The sequence below is a fragment of the Callithrix jacchus genome, chromosome 4 (assembly GCF_049354715.1).
Source record: "Callithrix jacchus isolate 240 chromosome 4, calJac240_pri, whole genome shotgun sequence".
NCBI lineage: Eukaryota > Metazoa > Chordata > Mammalia > Primates > Cebidae > Callithrix > Callithrix jacchus.
In genome coordinates this window covers 87,249,992-87,277,947 of record NC_133505.1, presented here as the reverse complement: position 1 = coordinate 87,277,947, position 27,956 = coordinate 87,249,992, and the positions used below count along the sequence as shown (strand labels likewise).

The window sequence follows — 27,956 nt, the reverse complement described above, 5'->3', positions numbered from 1 at the left end:
CAGCAATCCCATTACTGGGTATATATCCAAAACACTATAAATCATTCTACTATAAGGACACATGTACACGAATGTTCATTGCAGCACTGTTTACAATAGCGAAGACCCGGAATCAACCAAAATGCCCATTGATAATAGACTGGATTGGAAAAATGTGGCACATATACACCATGGAATATTATGCAGCAATCAGAAATGATGAGTTCGTGTCGTTTGTAGGGACATGGATGAATCTGGAGAACGTCATCCTCAGCAAACTGACACAAGAACAGAAAATGAAACATCGCATATTCTCACTCATAGGCAGGTGATGAAAAATGAGAACACATGGACACAGAAAGGGGAGTACTAAACACTGGGGTCTATTGGGGGGAAAAGGGGAGGGCCAGTGGGAGGGGGAGGTGGGGAGGGATAGCCTGGGGAGAAATGCCAAATGTGGGTGAAGGGGAGAAGGAAAGAAAAGCACACTGCCATGTGTGTTCCTACGCAACTGTCTTGAATGCTCTGCTCATGTACCCCAAAACCTAAAATCCAATAAAAAAGTAAAAAAAAAAAAAAAAATCCTAGGATAATGATTTCATTTTGTTGATTAGTCAATATCTAGAAACTAAGGAATAGGCAGGTGGGAAAGAGGCTGAGTGTGTGCTCTGGATCCAGAATACATGACCTTGAATCTAGACCTATTATTTATTGTTTTGTGATCTTGGGTAAGCTTGTTTCCTTGCCTGTATAGTTAAAACAATGAGTATCTAACATCAGAGTACTGTTAGATGGAATGGAGTCACATGTGAAAAACTCTTAGAACAGTCGCTGACAAGAGTTAAGAACTCAATAAACATTGGCAATAATTCACCTGCTTTAATTATTTATTTTATTTTCCTTCTGATAATTTACCATTTAGAAATGAGATAACTTGCCATGTATGTATCATTTACTAGTGAGATAACAGGTCTTTTTTTATTCTTTAAATTCTGGGGTAGATATGCAGGTTTGTTACGTAGGTATACATGTGCCATAGCGGTGTGCTGCACCCATCAACCCATAATCTACATTAGGTATTTTTTCTAATGCTATCCCTTCCTTAGGCCTCCACCCCCCCAACAAGTTCTGGTGTGTGATGTTTGGTGTGTGATATTCCCCTCCTTGTGTCCATGTGTTCTCACTGGAGAAAACAAGTCTTTAAAAGTAATAATACATTTAAAAATACTACATGAATATGTTATCATTACAATCTCTTAAAAATATACATGGCAAAAAGAAAAAAGCAAACAGTGGCTTGCTTATTTCTTTAGGTAAAATTAACCTAACGAACTTCTCTGAATTCTCTTCCCACTGCCTCAGCTGTTATCTGAAGAACTGTGGTGAAATTTAAGGCATGAAGTGTGGCATCAGTTTCACTACCCGAAGTATTCTTGTTAGAAATCTCCAAGGTCAGTTGAGCCTTGGCTCCAAGTTTCATCAAAATCTGGTATAGAGTCTATCGATATATTAAATTGAATTTTACTTACTTTTAAATCTATAATTGGAAGGCTTTTTCTTCATAATTAAAGGGGTTTCTAGTATCATCTGAACAAGTGGGGTAGAAGTGGCTTCTAGTTGTTGAGTGTTTACTACTTATCAGGATGTTATTCTCCATTTCGCAAATGTTCCCTCACATAATCCTCACAACCTGTGAAGTGAATATCATTCCCACTTAACAAGCAAGAAAGACCCTAGCAAGTAAGAAATTGTGAAGCCAGGATTTTTAACCCAAATTTCAAATCTTGTACTCTACCCACAACAAATAACATGAATAGAGGGGAAGGAGAAAGGATGAAGGAAAGGATGGAGATAAGTAACTTCCACGAAGCTCTGAATCATGTCCCCTTTATTATCCTTACATTCCTATAAGTCTCCCAAACCCCTAGCATTCATTATCCTCTGTAGTCTCCGTATCGGCTTTCAGTCTAGTCCTTAGAGGATCAGGATCCATCCTAAAGGGAAGAATAGAAGATGTGGCTTTGGGCAGTCTGGTGGACTTTTTATCCTGTACATTGAGTCATAAAGCACATTTTTGCAGAATATCTAGGAATTCTCAAAGTTCTTGCTACAACTGATGTCCTGGAAAATTATTTTAAATAATCTCCTAAATTGTTCTATTTGGGGGTAATGAATACTGGTGTTTGCAAATAGAAAACAAAACAAACAACAAAACTCTCTGAGAAACACTTTAGGATCCTGTGGTCTGATATCTTTTAATATCAGTTAAAAGCAAGAAGGTGAGTGGTAATGAATTACATGTGAACTTAAAAGGAAAAATCTGAAAAGCCAGTCCTGAAGTTAAAACTGTCCTTTAACTAGGGAAGTATGATTGGCATCTGGTGACAGAAATGGAGCTCACATTGTCTTTTTCCTTACCATATTGCTGTGGTATATAATTTTTTGCTATTCCAGGAACTTAAAGCTATTCTCTCTGATCTACAGGCAGACCACGTTATCTCTGTTCTTCCAGAATGTAAGCCAACCAGCCTGAACCCACTGAAGGGAGTGGCAAGGGGATGCCAGGAAGCCTGGGCATGCAGGAAAAACTGTGCTTACAGATTACCTCTGGGGCTGTCTAGTCTAAATGCCCTCACAAATGCCAACTTCTTTTTTTTTTTTTTGTTTGAGATGGAGTCTCACTCTGTCACCCAGGCTGGAGTGCAGTGGTGCAGTCTCGGCTCATTGCAACCTCCACCTTCTGGGTTCAACCTCCCAAGTAGCTGGCATTATAGGTGCATGCCACCACGCCCAGATAATTTTTGTATTTTTAGTAGAGACAGGGTTTCACCATGTTGGTCAGGCTGGTCTCGAACTCCTGACCTCATGATCTGCCAGCCTGGGCCTCCCAAAATGCTAGGATTACAGGTGTCAACAACCGTGCCTAGCCTTCTTTTGACACATTCTACCCAGTTTCTGGAGGACAGGTTGATATAATTGGCCTATTTATTCCCTTCAAATCTCATAGTGAAATGTGATCAGTGTTGGAGTTAGGGCCTGGTTCAGGTGTTTCAGTCATGGGGGTGGATACACAGCTTCTGGAGGACAGGTTGATATACTTTGAGTATTTATTTCCTTCAAATTTCATAGTGAAATGTAATCATTGTTGGAGTTGGGGCCTGGTGGCAGGTGTTTCAGTCATGGGGGTGGATCCCTCATGAATGGCTTGATGTCCTCCTTACTTAATAAGTGAGTCTCACTCTGTTAGTTCATGGGAAGTTTGGTTGTTAAAAAGTGTCTGGGACCTCCCTTGCCCATGCTCTCTTGCTCTTCTTCTTGCCATGTGACATGCCTGCACCCCTTCACCTTCCTCTGTGATTGAAAGCTTCCTGAGGCCCTCACCAGAAATAGATGCTGGGATCCTGCTTCTTATACAGTCTGCATAATCATGAGCCAAATAAACCTCCTTTGTAAATTACCCAGTCTCATCTTGATGTGATTTGGCTCTGTGTCCCCACCCAAATCTCAACTTGTAGCTCCTATAATTTCCATGTGTTGTGGGAGGGACCAAGTGGGAGATGACTGAATTATGGGGGCAGGTCTTTCCTGTACTCTTCTGGCAGTAGAGAATAAGTCTCATGAGATCTGATGGTTTGATAAGAAGAAAAACATATCCCTTGGCACTCATTCTCCTCCTTGCCTTCTACCATGATTGTGAGGTTTCCCAAGCCATATGGAACTGTAAGTTCAATTAAACCTCTTTCTTTTGTAAATTGCCCAGTCTTGGGTTTGTCTTTATCAACAGCATGAAAACAGGATAATACACAGATATTCCTTTATAGAAACACAAAATGTAGTAACACACACACACACACACACACACACACACACACACGTCAAAACCAAAATCTCACTCTGGCAGATTTATTGATTTATTTATCTATTTATTTTGATATGGAGTCTCACTCTGTTGCCCAGGCTGGAGTGCAGTGGTGTGGCTCATGGCAACCTCCACTTCCAGGGTTCAAGTGATTCTCCTGCCTCAACTTCCCATGTAGCCGGGATTACAGGTGCTCACCACCATGCCAGTACTCTTTCCTCCCTTTTTATATCTTTTCTTATGTGACCTCTTCCATTCCCATATATCTGAAGGCGTATTTACCGTTCTTCTGCCTCCACCATCACTACTTTAGTCTAGGCCAGTGCCTTATTGATCACCTCACAGTATCATCCAGTACTTGCATATGCATGGCTATATGAACAAAAATAGGAGTGGAAATGTTATGAAATGATGTGATGGCCTCTGATGTTTTCTTCTTTCTTTTCTCTCTCTTTTTTTTTTTAAGACAGAGTCTTGCTTTGTCGCCCAGGCTGGAGTGCAGTTGTGCAATTTCAGTTCATTGAAACCTCTGCCTCCTGGGTTCAAGCGATTCTCATGCCTCAGCCTCTCAAGCAGCCGAGATTAGAGGTGCACGTCACCACACCCAGCTAATTTTTGTATTTTTAGTAGAGATGGTGTTTTGCCATGTTAATCAGGCTGGTCTTGAGCTCCTGGCCTCAAGTGATCCACCATCCTCGGTCTCCCAAATTGCTGGGATTACAAGAGTGGGCCACCATGCCTGGCCTGGCAGGTTTAATGTATTCATACATGTCATGGCCTAGGCTGACATGATATGTTTCACATTTGAAGGATGCTGTGGCTCAGAAAAGCCTTGATAATTAGATACTTGGCTCTAGCCTCTTTCTCCTGATGTGACAAGGGAACCAGATTTCTCTGAAGGAGTTGGTCTCTGACTAGAGCATGTAATCCCAAGTCCTGGTTGACTCCTCATCCTGCCCACAACCTGGCCTTGGAGTCACCTGGTTACTGCTATGAAAAATTCCCCCAGTATGGAGCCCCTCACTGTGGGCCCTGGTGGGAAGTTCATCCCCAGGAACAAGGTGAACCAGTTCAAGATGGAAGCCTAAAAGACTGCTCATTTCTGACTTTTCAAGAAGCAAGCTTCTCTTATGAGATAATTTCTTCAAAGCCCTCAGTTCAACATTGATCATTGTAGGCTGCTTCTTTTACTAAAAGTGTCTTTCTTCCAAGTAAGGCTACCTGTCCCTCAGTCTCAGCTCAAAATTCCCCTCATCAGAGTAAAGAAATCCTCCCTTATTCTTGACTTATCTTACCTACAGTCAACCTTGGTCTGAAAGTATTAAATAATTACTCTTGCATTTAGGAGCCACTATTAAGTAAAATAAGAGTGACTTGAACACAAGCACTGTGACACTGACAGCTCATCTGATAACATGGAAGGCTACTAATGGCAATGCAGGCACAATGTTTGGAGATTTGATCATGCTACTCAGGACAATACCCATTTGAAAATTTATGAATTATTTCTGGAATTTTTTACTTACATCATTCACCTCACTTCATCTCATCACATAGGCATTTTATTGTCTCACATCATCACATGAAGAAGGGTGAGTACAGTACAATAAGATATTTTGAGAGAGAGACCACATTCTCATAACTTTTATTACAAGATAGTTTTATAATTGTTCTATTTTATTTTTAGTGATCTGTTACTCTCTTACTATGTCTAATTAAACATTATCATAGGTATGTATGTATAGGAAAAATGATAGTACATACAGGGTTTGGTACTATCTGTGGTTTCAGGCATCCACTGGGGGTCTTGGAATGTAGCCCCCTTGGATCAGGGGCTACTCCAGTCTCTGCTTGGGTCAGGTCAGATTTGGAAGGCTGCCTCTGGCTGATCAATTCCTAAATTCTATATAAATCTTCTAAATATTTTTAAAGGCACTCGAGAGAGTAGAGGTTACAGATCAGACAAGCTTGCTTTGTAGCTGGCCCTTCCACATCTCAGCAGAGCATCCTTGGGCAAGTTATTAGAACTTTGTGTGCCCATTTCCTCATCTTCAAAATGCAGAGGGATAGAAGCATTTACTTCATGAGGTTACTATAAAAGAATTCTAAGTGAACTCATGTAAAGTCTATACAACAGTGCCTGGCCTAAGTCAACATTGGAACTGATAAATGTTATCTACTATTCTCATCTAGAAGTCTGAGAAATTAGTTCACTTCCTAGAGTGCTAGTTGACTCGACAGTCTACTTTTTAAAGTTCTATTGACTCTTTAGAATTATTCTGGTCCTGGAGGAGTGAGATGGGAAATAATATAGAGCAGTGAAAGGAATCTTGCCTTTGGGTGCCCTGGAAATGACTGAAGATTTGAGCCATAGGGAATGCTCAAATGGAGGCTCCATGAAGTAGATTCTGACTTCCAGAAATGAAGGCAGGTATAGCAGCAGTGGGCTACAGATCTTTAGTATCCTACGAGCAATGATACTGGTAACTTTAAAAGGTAAAGTCAATATAGGTGCACAAAGGGAGAGACAGCAAGCTATATTTACTTGAACTATAGTTTCTCCTAGGGCCAACCTTGGCCAAACAGGATGAAATTAACTTTGAATTCCTCCCAGTGAGCTTCCAGTAAAGGAGTGTTGAGTGGATTAGGGAATGATGAACAAACAGCCCCAGGTTCAGGTTGAATTTATTTGCTCCATAAACCTGGCTTGAGTTAAATCCAATGATGGCCTTAGAGACTTCCAGGGATGCAGCAATGCCCATGTGTTTTCTTCTTCCCCTAGCTGATTCAAGGTCTACCATGAGAGAGAGAAAGAGAGAGAGAGAGAGAGAGAGAGAGAGAGAGAGAGAGAGAGAGAGAGAGAGAGAGAGAGAATGAGAGAGATCACTTTAAAAAAAGTTTAGTATAGTACAGAAAAAGTCATAACTGTGTTTTTATAGTTCCATCAAGAATGTGCCACACTTTCCTTGGGGTCAGCTAGTGATTTTTATTTTTTTTTTGGTGTTTGAGTGGACATCCATGCAAACTTTCTTCAGCAGGTACTTTTTGTTTAAAAAAGTTTTATTTTTTTCCATCTGAAATGAGATGCTAATCAATTGAAAAATCTTAAAAAATTATTAACATCCTTGCTGATACAGATAGAGAAGAGATAATCCTGAAGAAAAAGTCTTTCTAGATTGTGTTTATTGAAGCATGGTTTTAGATTTTCTGAGATCTTTTTACACTGTACTGCATGTAATTTGGCACCCATAAAAATGAACTGCCAAAGTGGAATGTTTTAGTAACAATTAGTAAATTGCAACAACATAAACCTATGCTAAAAAAGTAGTGTCCTTTGAAAATGGAAATAATAAAAATTTTAATAACCCTGTCTGTGGCAGCAAATAAATATGAAATTTAAAAAGGATACCACAAAATAGCATACTTAAATTACATCTAAATAAGAAAATTAGAGTTGGTGAAAATGTACATACTCTCTTTAAAAAAATAATTATCCATTGGCCTTTTTGGCAGCATACTGCCTCAATATCAAAGATTAAGATAAAGATCAGCATTTTTTTTTCTGTAAAAGGTGGGTAAATATTTTAGCCTTTATGGGCCAAGAGGCTAAACTGAGTATAGGTGGCTAGTTATATAGCAAAAGAGAACACACATTTCCAGAATTTTAATTGATGAAATTTAAAAAAATGGCATACAATTTTCTGTAATACAATTTTGCTAAGAAGAAGAATTGATTTTTTTAAAATAACATTTTATTTAACAGCTGTTTAATATTAGTGTTCCATATCCTCTAATAGATTGTAAATATTTTTCTCTATAAACCTTTCCTAGCTGCTGGACTATACAAAAACAAGCTATTGGCTAGGTTTTGCCTGTTGGCTATAGTTTGTTGATCTTGGGCTAGGTGCCCAAGAGAAGATCAGCAAAAGCATAGTCCACAAAAGAGCAAGCAATAGTTAATCAGTAACAGCTGCTGGCTACGGCTTCCTACATATGGGTTGTGGCTGGGATCCTGGGTTTTGATAGCAGCACAGTGCACTAGTTTTAAGTAATAAAGAGTCCATCACATAAATTTGGAATCATTGTTTTAGCAGGTATTGGGAGTAATGTGAAAATGATAGTAAGCATCCTCATATAAGAAAAAGAATCTTGCATAGAGCAGTGTGAGCTGAGAGGAACCAACACAGAAGAAGGAAGAGACTTTTTGAATGGGCAAAAGAAGAGGAATTCCCTTCATGTCAGTGGCAAAGTGATATAGCCTCTTTCTCAGTGAGGAGGAACTAGAAATTTAAATCAGATCTTACCTAGAATTGTATATATTTGTGTTTATGTTAATTGTTAGTAAAAGGAATTATCACTATCATTCAGAATAAATGGTGGCTTCAGTTGTTACTTACAAATCCCTTTGCCATTTTTTATAAAGTCCTAAGTAAAGAAACTACCTAAGTATGTACATAGTATATAGAGCCAGTTGTATGTTGGCACCTAATGGAGTCAAGGTTCTGAGCTTCAAAGTGAGCAAAAACATATTAGCAGCCATGAAGCCACCTTCTCAGACTCTTCTCCAACCCAATGCTATATCAACATGACTCAAATCTGTTATATAACAATGTCTTAACTTGTCCACATTCAGGTTCTATTTCACATATGGGGATCCATTAACACAATTTTTTTTTTGGTGAGGAGAAGTAATTTATTTATTCAAAAACCTTCAATTGTTTGTGTAAGTATTTATTTCCCTTTTCATATTTTTAGTCTCCCAGGTAAAATATTCTTTTTAAGGAAAATAATTCATTCTCTAGAGTCAGACAGCTGGGTTTGAATCTTGAAGCTACTCTATGTGACCTTGAGCACATTTCTTTTTTTTCTCAGTATCAGTTGCTTCAGCCGTAAAATGAAGATGACAGTTTTTTGTGAGTTTTAAATGTTTTTTTTTGTGGGTATTTTTGGTATTAAATGAGTTAATCTAGGTAAACTGTTTAGCACATTACCAGGTAAATAGGTACTCCATAATTATGATCTATTTGTATTCAATATTATTATTATTCAATTTACTATGTTTACCACAATTCCAATATCATTTTTGACATCAAATAAGTACTTAGTTTAACAAATTGATTTGCAAATATTTATCTAACACTATGTGCCAGGCAGTATTGCAGGCACTGGTTGTGGAATGAAGAACATCACAGAGCCCTGGGACTCCATTTGCACTGCTGCAGAGGGCTGGACAAGGCCATCTTATTCTGAGTCATTGAGGTTTTGGGATTTCTGAGGTTTTGGGATTTCTCTTAGATTCTTGACTGTGGGTGAGTGGAAAGTACACCATGTTGGAGCTCTAGGATTCTCTTAACCCCTGATATTTCTTACTTAGAGTCAGAGAAAGTCAGATGGAAAACGATCTTAGATGTCAGGTACAGGAAATGCCACTTTACCCCCTAAACCCGAATCGATTTAATTTATTTATTACTTATTTATTTAATTTTAGTATTTTTTTCAGGCAATACCATTTTCAGGAACCAGACCTAGAAATGTCACACACTTTGTTCAATATCAAGAAGATAGTGCCTTTTCAAACCAGGATTATTGATTTAGATGCTCAAAAGGTCAGTGAGCTGTAAGAAAAAATCCTCCATATATGATTTTCCATTTTTCTCTGTAATTTCTTTTTAAAATTTTTATTTTATCGTTTGGTTTGACTTTAAGTTCCAAGAAACACATGTAGGATGTGCAGGTTTCTCACATAGATAAGCGTGTGCCATGGTAGTTTGCTACACCTGTCAACCCACTACCTAGGTATTAAGCCCAGCATGCATTGGCTATTTTCTATGAATTTTTCACTCATGGTTCAGTATAGTAAAACTTCCCCCAGAAGCATGATGTCAAGAATTGGTAACAGTAGTTTCTGCTGTAATTTTTCTTGTAATGATTCAATGTTGTTCTTGTATACAGTGAGGGAAGGGTTAGCTTCTTCTTGACTCTGGAGGTATGATGGTGGTGTTATTATTCCATGACATTTAAAAATGGCTTACTTGAACATGAGGGCAGGAATTTGTGTCCAATTTGTTCATTTTTGAAAGTTCAGTTTCTAGACGAGTACCTAGTAAATTACTAAGTACTCAGTCAATAAGTTCTTAGTAACAAATAAGTACTTCCAGTATTCCAAAAAGTTTTTAAAATGCAAAAAATTGTTTTTGTCGAGGCACTTTAAAATAATGCTTATTTTTATGCTTTTGCCTAAAAAGAGCACGTTAGAGGTGTCTCCCTGCAAATGCTGTAAATATGTATGCCATAGTGGTTAAAATAGGTCCAGAGACTGACTGCTGGGTTAAGCCTTGCCTCCTGTTTCCTAGCTGTGTGTCTTTTCCTTATCTTTGCACTTCTGTTCTCTCTTCCATAAAGTTGGAACAATAATCATTTTAGTACCTCTTCTGTCACCAAATTTTTGAACTAAGTTGATATATAAAGCACTTAGAGCAGTTCCTATCCCATACAAAGTACTCAAATATTAGTTACTAATATTTTAGTCTTATACTATCCCTAATATACTTCCTAGCACATGGTTTATTTTCTGAAATAATTGTTGAGTGACTAATAATGTTTCTCTATTAGAAAAAAAATGTAAACTACTTCAACATTTAGAGTCCTATTTTAAGATATTGAAAAAGAGTAAAAGAATATAATGATTAAAAATATCACCACTTGACTAGTTTAGGCATTAATACCTTTGAGTGAGAGGGTGGGCTGAGTAAATCATGAAGATAAATATAACTTTTTCACTGACCTCTTTCAGAAGCTGGAGAGCAAACATATTTCTATGGGAGGGAGGCAGTGCCTTCGTCTTCTAATCATAGATCATGTCCTCCTTGGCAGGTTCAGGGCCTTTCATGGGATTTTATTGTTTGGAATCCAACAAAAACATAGTTGAGATGAGGTCTTGGAAGGTGGCTTGTCAAGATGTATGTCTGCACCATTTTACTCTTACAACTATGCCTATGCACACAGTTTACCACAGAGGTAAGTGACTCCATTATTAATCTATCAAAATTTGCTCTCTTTCTCCCATACCAATAAATGTATTGTGGCTGTGTTGCCATTGGGCTCTGGGAGGAAAGAAAAAAGTTGAAACTGAAATAATTCCTTTTAACATTTATGAAGTTTGATCTTCCGTGCTGTGTTTGGTAATCTGGAGTCCCTGCTGTTCAATATTCCCTTTCTAGTTCCTCCTTTATAGTTATTACTTGAAATATGGACAATAATAAAAATAGCTACAATATCTTCATGATCTGCTAGGTGCCAAGTAATATACATACAATATCCATTTAACCTTTTTTACAGTTGTGCAAATAAAATATTATTATTGCCATTTTATGTATGCAAATATGAAGGCATAGAGAGGCTAATATGTCCCAGCTCACACAGCTAGGACAGAGTACATTTGGGATTCAGAGAATCAATTAAAATTATTTAATCTAGATAAGATTAAAGACAATTGCTTCTTCAGGTCACTTTGGGCAGGGCTGAGTGAGGGGGCAGAAAAGAACCAGGTTCTTCATATTTCAGGAAGAGGCCAGCACCAGTTTCTTCTCCATTTTCCAAAAAGCCAGATATTCTGATTTCTGCCTGACATTGCTTCACGCTTGGACACAATGGACTATAGATATGATGATAATATTTTTATCCCACCTGCCATTGTAACTCACTTACGGTAATGTATACTCCTTGCCCTACCACGACCCTACCGCCACCACTGTAACTGATCTTACTCTGTAACTTTCCACTGCCCACCCCAAACCTATAAGCCAACTCCTATCCCACTGCCCTTTGCTAACGCCATTTTCGGCCTTAGCCCACCTGCACGCAGGTGAATAAACAGCCATGTTGCTCACACAAAGCCTGTTTTGGGGTCTCTTCATTCAAAGCATGCATTTTTAATAATATCTATTACTTATACTTTTGTATTCTATTAAAGAGGGCCCCCCATAATTACATAATCTTCAGATCCCACAGATCTTGTATCTGCCCCTGCCAATACAGCATTTAAAAATGCACTAACTAATTAGACTCTTCACTGAATGATTGGGGACTGGAAGGATCCAGACAGGTGGGCTGGTAGGAGAGTAGCTTTGGAACTGGACTAGGACATGAACTCCTGTGCTCTGGTATAGGCAGGGCATGTCCCACATATTGTGTTGATTCCCATGCCTAACTCATACTATCATTTTTTTTTCCAACAAGCCCAGTCTAATAGGTAGCTGTCAGCATTACAAAGGAGGGAAGACTCCCTCACCAGCTACCACATCTCTTCTCCACCTCCTGTGGTGACCTAAAATATTGAAATTAGAGGCACATTCCTTTGGGTTCCGTAAAGTTTTTTAGTCTTTAAGAATAAAATTAAAAGCAAATGTTTTTACAAACAATTTAATCATAAATCAATATTAAATATCCCTTTGTCCCAAGGTTTAGGAATGTTGATGAGGATGATGATGATGATAGTCTACCAATTTCTGAACATCTATGCATCAGGCAATGTGCTGCACAGTGTAATGTGCAGCATCTCAGTCAGTCCTGCAACAGGAGGAAACTGAAGCTTAGAGGAGGTCATGCAGCTCTAAGTGACTGAACAAGAGATTAAGGCACAAAAATAGTTAAATGACAAATTAGGACTCAAAGGCTTTAAAATTTCAGGCATTTCCCGATTATGCCTTGGGCTAGCCCTTCCCTTTGCTGTTTTCCCCAATTCTAGTAAAATGCTGATTTCTACTTATTTTAATCACAAAGAACAGAGAAGAATATATTTTACATTATGTAGGGTTTAATGAATTAACCCCTAGGCAATAAAAATATGTTTTCTCCAGCATAAGAAACAAATTTGGGATTAAATGCCAAATGACACCTGCATTGCAGCAAAAATCAATTGCCAAGGGGAAAAAGGTTTGCAAGACAACTAGAGCTAGGCAGTTAAACATTAGGGTTCAATGGTTTGAAGTGTTTAGGTTTTGCAATGGTGTGGTTTGGAAGCTTTCCAGCAGAAAAGCTATTTTCTTTTAAGAGGATAACTCTCTGTAATATTTTCTTTGCTGAAATAATGTGATCCTTAATGACGTCTTATATGACCCAAACTTTAAATAGACCCTATTATTTTAGCTGATCTCATTCTAACCAGGTTTTTACAGGTCAGCCATGAACTATCAACAGCTTCCTGATAATTAATCCTACTTACCCAAAAAACTGTTAGCCTGTTAGCCTTATCTATGCTAAGAGGAAGCTTTTCTATGTACCAGACTTCCTCAGTGAATAAAAAACAAACTGACATTCTGCAGAAAGGGCCAACATTGTGAGGTTTAAGAATGAAGAAACAGATTAAAGATTATGACGCTGCTCTGTCTTCAGCTCCTAACTTGCTGAAATTCTGTGGTTCATCTGGCACAGGAATGGCTTTACAGTGGAGTCAGCAGTACAACTACTCAGGTCAGGAGTGGCTCTCTGGATGGCTCTATCAAAATGCATGGACATTCAACATATGTATTTACCTGGGTGTCCTGGATTGATAAACAATGGGGGAAGATACCTCAAGTAGCAACTAGAGTTGTTCCCACTAGGATTTAATTTTCTGCCATTAGAGGCTCATTCCTTTGACTCTGAAGAGCTCTAAGAGTCTACCAGTAAAATACAGCTGCAGTTTTTGGATGTCACCTACCCTAATGCAAGACTGGTATTTGGTAAAAGGAGGGAGGAGAGGCATGCTGTTAGAACTGAAGCTGTCAGGACTCCAGGAAGAAGAAAGGTGATGAAATTGCTTTCTTTATTTGGTGAAGGGAGTAAGGAGCTCATGCTGGTCCCATCTAGCAATTTGTAAATGGATTGTTTGAACACATGGGTCTTAACATGTTCATAGATTGTGGGTGTGTGTTTGTGTGTGTAAAATGAGAAGGCTTATTATTAGATATAGCCTCATGTCAGCATAGTATAAAGTTCCTCTGGTAAGGACATGCTTTATAATTAAAGGATTTCTGCATCTGCTAAAAGGTACATCTGCATGTACCTTTTCTTTCCAAGACAAATTTCTAATTTTCAGTGATGATTTATTATTAATCGGTTTTCTCATCAGGTTAAAAACATATTCCAAAAAGCAGTTTAAATCCAATGTGCTCCAGTACATAAAAAGAGACTCATTAGATGATCTTTTCTAAGAAAGGTCATTTTATGTTACATAATACAAAACAAAACATAAACATGACATGTAGTCCATTTTCATTTCTCACTGTGGCAATGATGCAAATTTTTGGACATGTTGTATGGTGGTGACTTTATACATTAAACTGAGCAGAGACAGATTGCATTGGGAAGTTCAGCAAAGCTAGAATTGGAAACTCAGAAGCCCAAGAAACATTCTCTGGGAGGCATGAAGACTGAGTAGACATAGGATTTAATATTTCCTGCATGCAACTATTTGGAAATATTCTGGACTTGTTTCAACTTTGCTAGATATATGTCAATGACTCAGAAAAGTCATGCTCAGCAGAGAGGTGAGAGAATGGCCTACTGGTGACCATCAGGTTATGTTTCACTTTTTAAAACATGTATCCCTCAGAAAAAAATGGTGGGTTACAAGTCATTTTCCAATGTTAATTGTTCAATTTTACTAGATGTTTACTATGCTTAAGTTATAAATTTTTTTTAAAGAATAGGTAGGACATAAACACAAAAATGTGATAATAAAATACATTACAGGACCCTGTTTCCTCTCTTTTTATGTCTCTCTCTAGGAGACCTCTTCCATTTCCATGTACCTGAAGGCATCTTTACTTTTTTTCTGCCTCCACAATCACCACTTTAGGTCAGTACCTTTTTGATCACTATGCAGAGTAACAAATTCACTGCACAGTATAATTCAGTACTTGCAAATGCATACCTATATGCACAAAAATTTGAGAGGAACTGTTATGAAATAATGTGATGGTCTCTGATGTTTTCTTTTCTTTTTCCTTTTTTTTGAGACAGTCTCGCTCTGTTGCTCGGGCTGCAGTGCAGTGGCAAGATCTTGGCTCACTGCAACCTCTGCCTCCTGAGTTCAAGCGATTCTCATGCCTCTGCCTCCCGAGTAGCTGGGATTACAGGCATTGCCACCATGCGTGGCTAATTTTTGTATTTTTAGTAGAGACAAGGTTTTCCATGTTGGCCAGGTTTGTCTCAATCACCTGGCCTCAAGTGATCCACCTGCCTTGGCCTCCCAAAGTGTTCTACAGTATGAGTTGTGCTGGGCTGATGTTTTCTTTTGTACATTATTCTCTTTCACTGATATTGTGTGTTAAGACCACTAAAATGACTGTATAATCCTGACGGATTGTGACCCACAGTTTGAATAGCAGTAATCTAAGATAGCATCATCATTTGCCCAGATAGCTGCAGCAGTCTGTTAACCCTTCTCTCTTCTCCTATTTTTTCCACATGAATTCTGTTATCCCATGTAGCAGCAAAAAGGATTTCAAAAGAAAAATCCAATCATGTCACTCTCCTGCTCAAAGCCTTCAGTAGCTTCTTACACTTACACTAAAAATCCAAACTCTTTCAAACGCCTCACCACAGCCTACATGATTTGACCTTTGACATTCTGTTCAGCCTAATCTCATGTCATCTCTCTCTTCCTCTGCATGCTCTGGTTCCACAGAACACATTTCAGTTCCTCCAGCACAAGAGATTCTTGCCTACCTGGGTACAAGTTGCTCCTTCTGCCAGGAACACTCTTTCCCTAGCTTCTCATGACTGGCTGCCATTTGCTCTTTAGTTTGGTCTTATTTTCTCTATAAAGACACCTTTTTTAACCATCTCAGTTACAGTAGATCATCCCCTATTTTTTATTTCACCCATTGTTTGAACACTTACCACACTTGGAATGATGGGAAGAAAATATGACAGCTGGAAAACTTTGACCAAATAACAGGTAGGAAGGGGGTGGGTAGAGGACTCACCGAAAGAGATAGTGAAGTCTTTTGGGGCTGGATGTGTTCATCTTAGAATCAAGGACTTAAAAGTTTGGAATTGTAACTTTATGCAATGTAGCTTGCCTGTAATGGCTGCTTTTTCATTTTGATTAATACCAAATCACATTAATTTAGAAAATTCTACATGCCTCTACTTTGCTAAGAAGGAGAAAGGAAAGGAAGGGTTTGGTTACACATATGCTAACAATTTTTTTTTTTTGACAGGAAGTATTGGTGAGCATAAGAGTGGGCAGCACAATGGAAGCCCTCCTGAGTGCAGGACCTGCCACTTGTCCAGGGAGCCATGACTGGGGATGTATTTGACCCCACGGCCACGTAAGATAAGCCACTTCTCAATTACCATGTCTTCAAATTCATCCACATTAAACTTGATAGAGCCCCATTCTTTGAGATGTGGCCAGGCAACTTGAACTTGACCCTGTGCAGGGACTCAGTCACATCCTCCTTGTTTTGTACCTTGGTATGGATGGATATGATGACTTGGCCAATGTAAATTCTGGCCATGGTGCCTTGGGGCTTTCCAGATATACTCTGCACACCTATCTGGAGCCTACACTGGGAACAGTGCAAGGTCGAAGGTTAGAGGCATAAACATACATTGGAAATGGCTGTCTCCAAAGTTCTTTAGAGCAACCCATACAAGAAACAGCTGTGTATATGACAAAGGAGGCTGTTTGCAGCCATCACACCAAGGCCTTATGAGAAAAAGAGTACAGCTGGTTTAATTGACTGCAGAAGATGAATAATTTAAAAAGTCTGCTGGGTCCCAGAATTCGTGATGACAGTGGTAATCAGAGTGACCGAACTCTAGAAAAAGGCAGTGGTCATAGAAGAGTGTCAGAGATTGCTGGTGAGGTCAGCTCCCACCAGCTGAAGGTTCTCTTTAAGTTGCTTTCTTGATTGAGAACTCACAGGGTTTTATGTGGTGTTTTAAAAAGAAAGATATTTCCATCCTTGAACCATCCCTTCTCTAGCTTGGAGGTCCTTCCTGTGCTATAAAGATCACAGATAATATGCTGGCTTTGATACAAGGGCAATACTGTTGAAGGGGACCTGCAAGCTTCTTTGTCCTAGGGATTAAAAGTCCCTATTTTTGCCCCAGCAGTTCCAAATCTACAAACACATATTTGCACATGGTATCACTCCTCAGCAGCAGTCAGTTGGGAGGATACAGATGTAGGATATATTATAATAGTTGTTTTTAAGTTCAGGTGGAACTTAGAATCAACCAAATTTACATTACGCTCAAACTGGATGCCCTGAGATAACTCCACAGCCTGAGATTGAGACCATCATTTGAACCCCCACGGGCCTGATTCCTAGAAGAGACACCTGGTTTTTGCCTTCTCTTCTGCCTTTGCTGGTCTCCATGCCTAAGCGTTACCTTCTATCCACTCCTGCAGATGAGTTAGCTGGCCTTGAGTGCCTACAAATGACCCTATTTATATGTTGCAAGACATATTTAGCATGCGCTAAGGCATACTCTAAGGCATATTTACATATTTACATTCATCTAAATACTGGCCTGGCCTTCTCTCACAACCTTGGGTTTATCCCTTCTCAGCTCAGCACTAGGGGAGTGCTTCTTCAAAGCTCTAACATGTACTGTGAGTGCTGTTCCCAATGGTTCCCATCTTTCCGCTTCCCTATAATTCCTCAGGATGATTTGTGCTATTTTTAGTTTTTTTTTCCAGAGTCTCAACCTTGAAGAGTTTACTATGGCCACGTGAAACTAAATATGGGCTACTTTTAATGGGACTAATTGTTATAAGTACTCACAGGAAGAATCAATTTCAAGAATGAGAAAAAATATTCATTCCCAGGGTCCTGCATCCTACCCTTGGTCTCATGATTTAATCACTTAATTTTAGAATAATGCACTCAGCTGTTTCCATGTCAGCCACTGACTTTTCCCAAGCAACAAATAATAAGGAAGATGTGGCCTTAACTAACATAACTTTGCCATAGGTTAAAGCATCATGGACAGCTGACCTCTAGTGCCTCTAGATCACTGGAACAAAGCCAATTTCTTTCTCAGACCAGGTTTCTTTGATTTGCAATGTATTATAAACAAAGTGAATTGGCTATTTTGGGGCTTGGGTTTGAGCTGTTACCTAAATCTTGACTAATCCTAGTTTGCGAGGTTCTGCAACAGATGCCTGCCTCTGTCTCTTTCATTCTCTTTCTCTCTCTCTCTCTCTTTCCTTTTTTTTTTTAAAGGAATATCTTTTTCTGGAACAATGAAGCAGATAAGAAATAATAGGAAAGCATGGAGAGTTAAATAGCATTTATGGAATTATGAGGATCATCCACTGACAGGAAGAGCAATAACACAGAAACAGACTTCAACTGGCAAGAAACAGCAGGTCACTGCCTGCAGGGGATGACCAGCTCAGAAAGTTGACTGTTTCATGTGTTTGGGAAATGTAATCAAACACAGATGCTGAACCAACGTATGCTCTAATGATATTATATCTGATATCTTCTACTTAAAGTTCAATTTCCTAGAGCAATTAAATATATTAAAATATTTTATGGTCATTTATTAGCCCAAACTGATTTTTAAAAACACAAAGTGGCATGAGAAGGATTCTGTGTTTGAGAAGGCCACATTCCTTTTCAGTGAGATACTATATTTGTCCATAGCCTTAGGGAGAATAATTTACATTTCAATTTTACAAAATTAACATTACTATCAGTTTTCAACTAGGTATGCAAAAGCCTTTAATTATAAGTGGAAGAATATTTGTGGGTTTGTTAATATTGAATGAATTCCCTGTATTTATTTCTGCTATAACTTAATAGCCAATAGACTACAAGAAATGCTGCTGTCAGGGAGGCTTTTGTGGGAATGAACTGAAGAAAGAGGCATAATTCTATACAATGGATGGAAGAACACTATATATCTCAGATTTCTGAAGACCTAAAGAGATTTCAAATAGACTACCTCTTTGTCCTTATAAGGATATTAGTTGTCAGGCCACATACTTTGATTTTTGATTTAGGATATATATTCACTATACTTAAATGTCCTAAAAGTATAATAAGAACAAAAGTCTTAGTTGAAATGTATGTATGCTTATTATTGTAGAATTTGAGTAAGTAGTAACACAACATTCTTAGAAAAGGAAATGGTATGTTTTAAATTCTGCATCCCATGTATGAGAGCACAATTTGCAATCTAAAATTGATTAATTTTTAGGTATCACTCGATTAAAAAACAGAATAGTGGTGGAAGCTTCTGAAGTATTTCCAGAAGCATTAAAAGACAAAACAATAGATAGACAAGTTAAATCTGCAATAAAATCCCATTAATCATATGTAGCTGAGGCTTCAGAAATAAGTCATCAAATAATCACTGGAAACTTTGAGGATTTTTACTAAAATTTTAAAGCTGATTATATTCCATCTGCAAATGTTATACCCTTAAGTAAAGAGAGAACTTTTGTCCAAAAGATAAACAAAGAACATATCTAGGCTATTTAATCTAGACTATTTGCTAGGTGATTTTTAAGTAACCATAGTTACCAGACCTAAAGGATTTACAGTAGGTGTCTGTTGCAGTGGTGATGGCACTAGGCTGATTCAGCAGCCATTTATTATTTGTATTAATGAATAGGAAATGAGAAAGAAGATTTATGAAAGAACAAATAATCTAGGGGCATTAATGAGCACGCGTGTGCACATACTCTAACTTCCCAAGGTGGCTGTGTTGTATAGTGTCCTCCCCAACCCACTCTCATTACTGCAGCCCACAGGTGGGGGATGGGGGGTGTGCCCTATATTAAAAGTGGAGGGGAGTCAAAGGCCAGGGTTACTCACATTTTAGCGCAGTATGAAGTGCAGTTTGTAAAGCCTCTGGGTAATTTGATCAATACAGGCATTCAAAACCTATAATGCAAGTTCCAGAGTAAATGTTTGGATCAAATTGATCTTTAATTAAATTTACTCAACTAAAATAAGTAAAAACAAAACGTTTAGCCAGATATCTGGCTGTTGAACATGATGTATATAAAACATCTAAATAATTAGTTTGTTTTTCAGTTTTTGAATTCAAATGTCTGCTATCTTTAGACTCAAAGTGGATTAAGAATTAGTCATGCTAACTCAATTTCTTTGATTTATGAAGAATGTGTGACTCAAAATAGTGACTGATCCAGTATGCAAAGGATAATTACTTTTATGTCACAAATATTCTTATGTCATTCCTGCACTTGGTCTAGAGTTATGATATATGTATATATATAAAATGAAATAAAGTGCAATGTACCACAAAAACATAATTCAAATATTATGACAGTAAATTTGTTTAAATTTTTAGAATATTTACATAAACTCATTCAAATATGCTATCATAATAGCATATATAAATAACTAAAGATAAATATAATTATTCTTAAAGTTATCATTTAATGATTATTGATTTTGCTTTTAAGATAGTGAATTAAAAATACATACACTATTCTGCACTACTCTGAGCATGGACTAAACTCAGTCTCGAGGTATTTCCAGCTCTCTGGAGTATTTAAGGTGCCTGTCTCATGTCTGAGTACTTTGACCTTAACAATCCCTGTAACCCACAGAACACAGATAATGTTTCAAGACACATCCAGACTTGCAGAAGACATCGACAAGACATAAGTGTTTTCAAGAAACATTTCTTTTTTAAAACACAATAACACAATCTATACCTAGTCAGTGTGAGGATAACGAACTACTGCTCACAAAGATCTCATGATAAGTAAATAGAATGGGATGTGGCTGCTAAGTTAATGCCAGTGAATTACAAAATAAAATTCTTTGGAATTTCAATACAAAATCAGGTAGAAATTGCTGGGCAAAGAATATTGGGTGCCATATATTTTTTCCCCTTTTAAATATTTTAACATTTGTGTTAAGAATAGAATATCACTTTTATGCTAATCAATTATCCACTTCCATAAGTAATTACGAATTTCGAAACCTAGAGAGCAGTTCTTCTATTACCCTTTAGGGATATCTTACTTATCTAAACTATCAATACCCAGCATTCTTAATTATGTGTCACTCAAAATTCTCTTTTAATTCCCAGCTCCCCTGCAGGAGTTGTAGTTTATTGGAAACTGATCTCTTCCAGCCAGACACTTCCACGGTTCAAATATCACTAACTTTCATAGCCTTTGTTCTCCTCTATAGCTTCTTGACTAATGCCTAATTTACTAGCATCTTGAAGCTTTTTCTTTTATTAGAAAAGAAAACGTGAATTTCTTTTATTCTATATTGGCAGAATAAATTCTGGCATCTTAGTGTAACTTCCCATAGAAAGTCTACAGCTAGTTTCCATAATTACACTTAAGAATCTCAGGGTTTTTAAAGTAGTCATATTTATCTTCCTAGAGTCTGGTTTACACAGTTCTTTTTAAAAAATGTTTATCATCTGAGTAGCTTCAAGAGAAACTTTTGTTTAGTTATTATGTTTTGTTCAGTTTTTCAGACTTTCTAAGACAGTGTTTTTTTGTTTCTTACCAAATTCTATAGTAATTTCTCCCAAACATCAAGATAACATTAGTTGTACTATTTAATTTGTAATTTGTTTGGCAGAAGATAATTTTGAGGTCAAGGAAGGAAGTTAATAGGAAAAGATAAAAACAAGTGATGGTAGAAATAACACTAAGAAGGTTCTTTCAAACAAGCATATATGCATTATTGAAACTATGTATGGTTTATATATACATATGAGTAAATAGGCCTTCTGCAGCTGCCACAAATTGATATGGCAATTACACAGTTTCTGAATTTAGTATATAAAAATGACGCTAGCAAAACAAGTATCTATCATTTTTAAACACCTCTCTGAAACACTAAAAGCTCATATAAAAAATCAACTATCAGTAGCCAACAAATGTATCAACATATGTTGTAAAGATAAGCATTGGCTGAAAATATATCAAGATGAGCTGGATATAGCATACCCATAAAATATAGCCTTATGTTTTACAAGTTACCCAAGTATTTTTGGCTAAATTCCTTCTAGAAAAGAGGAATAATTTCTTATTCTCCCCTTGTACCCTTCACAAACCTTACAGTTTCCACAAGTAAAATCAACACTTTGTTCAGAGCAGTTATACATATTCCAGCACAAATTTACAAAAGAAAAAAATTGTAATACAAATATTACTGCTTACTTATTAATCTTTGATAGTTTTTGAAAATATGATGTATCTAGTTTACATTTTGCCAAATGAATGTAACTTTTGAATTTCTCTTTTGTCTAGAGTAAGGAAAACAGTCTGGTCCCTGGGCCTTGCAACACGGATTGAAACGGCAACATTTCACAGAGATGTCAAAACAGGAAGAACTTCTGGCATAATTAGCACTGATAATAGCATAAAAAAATACTAGCTAGTCTTTCTAATGAAGAATCCTGTTAAAGGACAATCCATATCAAGTTTGATTGTAAGACTGATGATGTAGGTCTGTCTGACCATATTTGCTGCTTGCATATTAAATTTCCTAAGCTCATTAATCTGTAACTGTGAATGGAGTTTTTTTTTTTTTTCACTGAGACAGAGTTTCGCCCTTGTTACAGGCTGGAGTGCAATGGTGCGATCTCGGCTCACCTCAACCTCCACCTCCTGGGTTCAGGCAATTCTCCTGCCTCAGCCTCCTGAGTAGCTGGGATTACAGGCACGCGCCACCATGCCCAGCTAATGTTTTGTATTTTTAGTAGAGACGGGGTTTCACCATGTTGACCAGGATGGTCTTGATCTCTTGACCTCGTGATCCACCCGCCTCAGCCTCCCAAAGTGCTGGGATTACAAGCGTTAGCCACGGTGCCTGGCCTGGAGTTATTTTTTATGTGGTCAGATGCTTCAAATAAACACACCTATCAATGAAATCTTAGGCTATTACACTTATAGGATATTCAACAGTAGAGTAGTGATGCTTTATATCATGTCCATAGGTGAGAATGTAGCCCCTATAAAAGATCCTCTGTGTTGCTACAGTATCTTTTTAAACTTAGCTGTTTGGTGCTGATCATTTAAATGCACTCACACAGATGTAAAAGTAAACAGTGTGGTCAGAAGAAAATGGTTTTGCCCACGATGAAGGCAACTGAGTCTACCTTTAACTTTCCTATAACTAGCTGTGTAAATATAGGGAAGATCATCTAGCCTTTCTTCATCTTTAAACTTAGAACTTCATGCTGATCAGAACAGTTTTAAAGATAAATGAGACAATATAGAAGAAAACAGATTGAAAAGTTTAAAACTATAAAAGCTAATCTGTTGATTACAAATATTATACAAATAATACGTTGGATGGTTCCTAGATTGTCCTGTGTGACTTTAGGATGTTGTCAGTCTTCCACATGTTCTGAGTAACGAATAAACATTTTAAAAAATTTTCTTGAACAAACATAGGAAATGTCACATCACAAGCACCATTTCTCTGTGAGAACAGGTAATTTATTTTCTCAAGTGAGTTTTAATTTTTACATGAAACACTTTGATCAGCTGCTGTTCTACAGACACTAACTGGACAGCAGAGAGACGTCCAGTTTACTTAGCGAAGAAGACATATGTGTGTGCATGTGCATGCAGTGTCCCAGTGGTTTCTAGAATTACTGGGATTTGCTTCACAAAAGCAGCAAATGGGGGTGGGGCAGAGAGGGGTGAGGGAGTACTCAAATTCCTCACATTGCCACTGCTCTGCCTGTACCACAGGGTGCTTCCAGAAGTACATGCCACTTTTTATGGAAAGGTTCCAAAAGTAGAAGCGGTAGAAGGTAGAAAAGAGAGAGAGTGGAGAGGGTTGGTATGGAAAGACCAAGAGCAGGACAGGAATATGGGGGAGATGGGCTAGAATGCTGTGAGACGGGGAAGTAGCAGGCTTAATGGCAGGTTTTTTTTTTGGTGATGGTGGTGGTAGGGGGTGCTTTTCTTTTCTCTCTCTTCTTCTGGTTATGAACTTGAAGGAATAATTTCATATTTGGTGGCTTCCCATCTTCTGAAACAATTTTTGAGAAGATAGGAAGCAGAGGAAGAAGGGGAAAGTACCACTGCTAAGTGAACTTGGGGCAGTCTTCAGACACCCCACTGTGTTTCAGTGTGTGTGGCATTTCTTGCAAATTCTTCATCAGGTGCTAGCTTGCTAGGTCTGTGCTGCCACAGAGGTCATTCGTGGCTGCTGGGGAAGAAGTGCCCATCTGCTTCATCACATTATTGTAGATTCTGGCACTCAGCAGTTGTTTCAGGATAAAATCCCTTGGTCTCCAAAGTGATGCCCAACCTGAATGTCCAGAACTTGGAAAGAAAGAAGAATCAGAGTGCACTTCCAGCTTAAGTTTAGGTATAGGAGGAATATGAGAAGACTGGGAGCTAGCCAAGCCATAGAATATTAGGAACTGACATGCATGGGTCTGAACCAAAGCTCTGCAATTTCTCTAAGTTTTTTAACCTTCTTGTGCTTTATCTTTCCTATGGAGATATAATGTGTAAAGCTCTGGTTTTTAGAGAAAGTTGAGAAAAAAATTATGTATATAAAATATTTAGCAGAGTTTCTGGGATATAATAATGAATTCTATAATATTAACTATCATTAAGGCCAAAGCTGAACATTTTATTTTGCTAAGTCCAGATTGACTAATAACTTTCAAAATAAGATGAACTAATTGTGTTTCTTTCTCAAAACTGTATGTAAAGCTTTTCTTTAAGACTTTCAGAATAAGGACTTTTTTCTGCTCACTTACAAAGCAGTTAAAATTTATGCTGTCCATATTTCAGTTCTGTAGTGGTCTTAACTTTATCAACTAAGAGCTTCATATTGCCATAGGTGTTTTTGTTTCTTTCCTTTTAAGTGGGGAAAAGTAAATAATTTACCAAACAGGTTCAGAAGCTAAAGTCTGGGGGAAAAGTTTGGCAACTTTGCATCTAAGTTTAATCTAAAAGTAACTGTTGAGAAATATCTTAGTTGTAAATTTGTTTGGAAAATATAGACTTTCCCAACTGATAATTATTTTGGCTAGCTAGAAAAAAATTAATGCTTTAAATTGCAGAATCTGTAATTTTATGAAAGGATGAATATTTTTTCCTAGAATGTAAATATTATTTCAGTTTGAAGAGAGGAAGAAGTGGGAGAATGAACAACATATGCTTTCATTCAACAATATGTAATGATTGGCCACTATGTATCAGGCACATATTAATCCAGTCAAAGATTAAATTGCCCACAAAGGCATTGCCAAAAGTAAGATATCCCAGATGGCCCAGTGCAGGAGGCAGTAGGGTCTAAATTATGGTTGGGAAGGGGGGAATGTTTTGTTAAAGGTTTAAGAAAGGGTCAGCCACAAAGCACTGGATGCTTGGGGGAGAGGAGACCTTGACACACTGTGGCTGGGATTATCTTCTCCTCCCCACAACAGCATTAGCACAACAGCAGGCCCTGCAAGTCCTGCTTCATGCTGTGCTTCCACATCTCAGTTGTACCCTCCATTTCTGGAAATGGCCATGGGATCAGCCTTTGCTTGGGGGAGGGTCCCCACCTAAAGAACTGGACTCTGGTGGCTGTTGTCTGTGCGGTGTGGCTGCACCCTTGTGTCAGGATCACCCTGACAGTTTGCCAAAATGCAGATTCCTTCAGTCCTACAGAACGAAATCCAAGGCATGCATACATAGGTAGGTGTCCACCAGCTCTAAGAGTCTTCTGCTTTATTTTTACTTTTTTGAGGAAGGGTAAAATTATAGTAAAAAATACTTGTAGTAGAGCTAATCACACACACACACACACACACACACCCTTGATTTTTTTAAAGTGCAGTGTGTTTAATATATGATCTATTACTTTGGCTTTTTTTTTTTTTTTTTTTTTTGAGACAGTCTTACTCTGTCGCCCAGGCTGGAGTGCAGTGGCATCATCTTGGCTCACTGCAACCTCTCAGGTTCAAGCGATTCTCCTGCCTCAGCCTCCGGGGAAGCTGAAACTACAGGCATGCACCACCACAGCCAGCTTTTTTTTTTTTTGTATTTTTAGTAGAGATGGGGTTTCACCATGTTGGCCAGGATGATCTTGATCTCTTGACGTTATGATCCAACTGCCTTGGCCTCCCAAAGTCCTGGCAATACAAGCTGAGCCACCGAACCTGGCCTGGCCTTGTTTTAAAAAGGCGCAGAATTTGTACCGGCCTTTGAAGGAAACATTTTTAACAGGTGTTTTTCTTTTCTTTTCTATTCTTTTTTCTTCTTCTCTCTTCCTTTCTCTCTTTTTTCCCCCTTTTCATATCTTTCTCCTTTCCCTTCCCCTCCCTTCCTTCCTTTTTCTTTTTTCCTCCCTTCCCTTCCTTCCCTCCCTTCCTTCTTCCTTAAAGCTTTGCTATTTATGCTTTTCTTGTCTTCCAATAAGAAGGTACTGGTAAGCTACAGACCACTTATTACCCCGTAATGACCACTAAAGAGCATTCACAGCCAAATGGATTGGGTTTCTTAACAACTTCTTGGATTCTCGTTTCTAAATCCCTACGAGATGGAATACCTTCTTCTTGAAGATTAAATGAGGTATTATGTTAAGGAGCTAAACAGGTTATAACTCAGATGTGTTCCCTAAGTTCCTGGTACTCCCATAAACCTTATCTCAAGGCACTACCAATCTCAATCACGGGAGTATACATATCCTCTCTGAAACAAGTCTCCAATTCGACATGCTTCCCTTTGTAGATAATGCTCTTCTCCTCTTTCCCCGACTACTGAAGGAACATCCATTCTTTCAAGATCTAGTCCAAATTGACACCCTTTCGGGTGTCTCTCCTAGTTTCCTAAGTCTTTAGCCCACCACGCTCTTGTGTCAGAATATACTTCTCTCATAATACATATGCAACTGAGCCATAATCATGTACCTAGGTGCCACGCCCTCTAGACTATGTGAAATGTAGTCATTCTTGAATCTTCAGCACTTGGCCTGTTGCCTGGCACGTAACAGGTGACAAAATAGTCTTATATATTCATGTGCACATAAGAATATGCATATGCGTATATACGTATAAAATGCCTGGTTAAGATAGATTCATGCACAGAAGGCCGGTCGGGGACCACATCGGTGTGCTCTGAAGGAAGCGATGGCCCCTGAGGACAGGTTAGTGGTCCTGGAGTCCGCAGGCGCACCTCAGTGCTTAGGTGCAGCGCTGAGAGGACGGCCTTTGCCATGGGGCCAGTCGGGTTTCTCCATTTTGGGACGCAGCTCGGCAGGACACCAGCAGGGGGCGGCGTCGTCCCGCAGCTGGATGCTCCACGAGTGACACCCCCCCAGCACCCCACCTCTCATCTCCAAGCCCCGCAGCTTCAGTGATTAGGCCGGAACTCCCCCAGTTCGGAGGTGCGGGCTGTTTTTCTTCCCAGGCTGGGAGGGCAGGGCTGAGCAGGGTTTAGGGAGTATTCTGTGACCCTGGCATTTCCCCCCTTTGCCCTACTTTAACCCCCGGCAGCGTCTAGGCGCTGGGAAAGCTGCTCAGGGTTAGGTGACGGAGGCTGTGAGCGGCCAGAAGAGATGGCCACAGCTTTCTAGCAAAGACAGTGGTGGTGGCGCGAGTGAGCGTGGGGAGAACCCTTAACTCTGTCGAAGTAACTGAAGCTGTAGGGGAGAATTCGTTTTATTCCTGAAACTCCTTTTACCTCTCATGGGAAACCAAATAGTATTCCACGGACACAATGATGCACTTAAAACTGCCAAACCTTAGCGGGCCGCGAGGAAGACACTTCGCCGCTTCGGGTTTTCTAAAAAAGAACGCGCAGCAAAGCGCTCAACAGCAAGTAGCCCTTTCCCCCGACTCCGGGGCCCTGCGCACTCCCCGTGCGCGCTCTCGGCACCGCACTCGGCCCGCCCCGTCCTCTGCGATTGGCTGCTCTCCGCTCCGTGACGCCCCCCGGCCCCCGCCGCGCACCCGGTTCCTCGGGAGCCACTCCTGTGCAGGAGCCGCGCACGCCCGCGGCCTGGGGTGTCGCCCCCGCGCCTTCTCTTGCTAGCCAGGAGCTCCCTGGCGCGCCTGCCGAGGTTTCGAGAATCGAAATCCGGTTATCAACAAGCCCTTCCCACTCGCGCAGCCGTGACTGATTTGCGTGCACGAGTGGACTCAGGAGTCCACG

The 27,956-nt window shown here is 39.0% G+C and overlaps 1 long non-coding RNA gene and 1 other non-coding gene across 5 annotated transcripts; one reads left to right on the top strand and one right to left on the bottom strand.

Moving 5' to 3' along the window:
* Nucleotides 1-10,121: 10,121 nt before the first annotated feature.
* LOC103792525 (uncharacterized) lies at nt 10,122-22,751 on the top strand. Of its 4 annotated transcripts, none has more exons than XR_001911095.4 (3): nt 10,122-10,855; nt 16,048-16,158; nt 22,098-22,751. It is a non-coding gene; the product is annotated as an uncharacterized LOC103792525 (long non-coding RNA). The 4 variants fall into 4 exon arrangements; XR_619306.5 differs by lacking the exon at nt 10,122-10,855 and adding an exon at nt 13,153-13,309; XR_001911098.4 differs by lacking the exon at nt 10,122-10,855 and adding an exon at nt 13,263-13,625.
* LOC118153349 (small nucleolar RNA SNORA70) lies at nt 16,450-16,578 on the bottom strand. Its single transcript, XR_004742588.2, has one exon. It is a non-coding gene; the product is annotated as a small nucleolar RNA SNORA70 (small nucleolar RNA).
* Nucleotides 22,752-27,956: the final 5,205 nt, after the last annotated feature.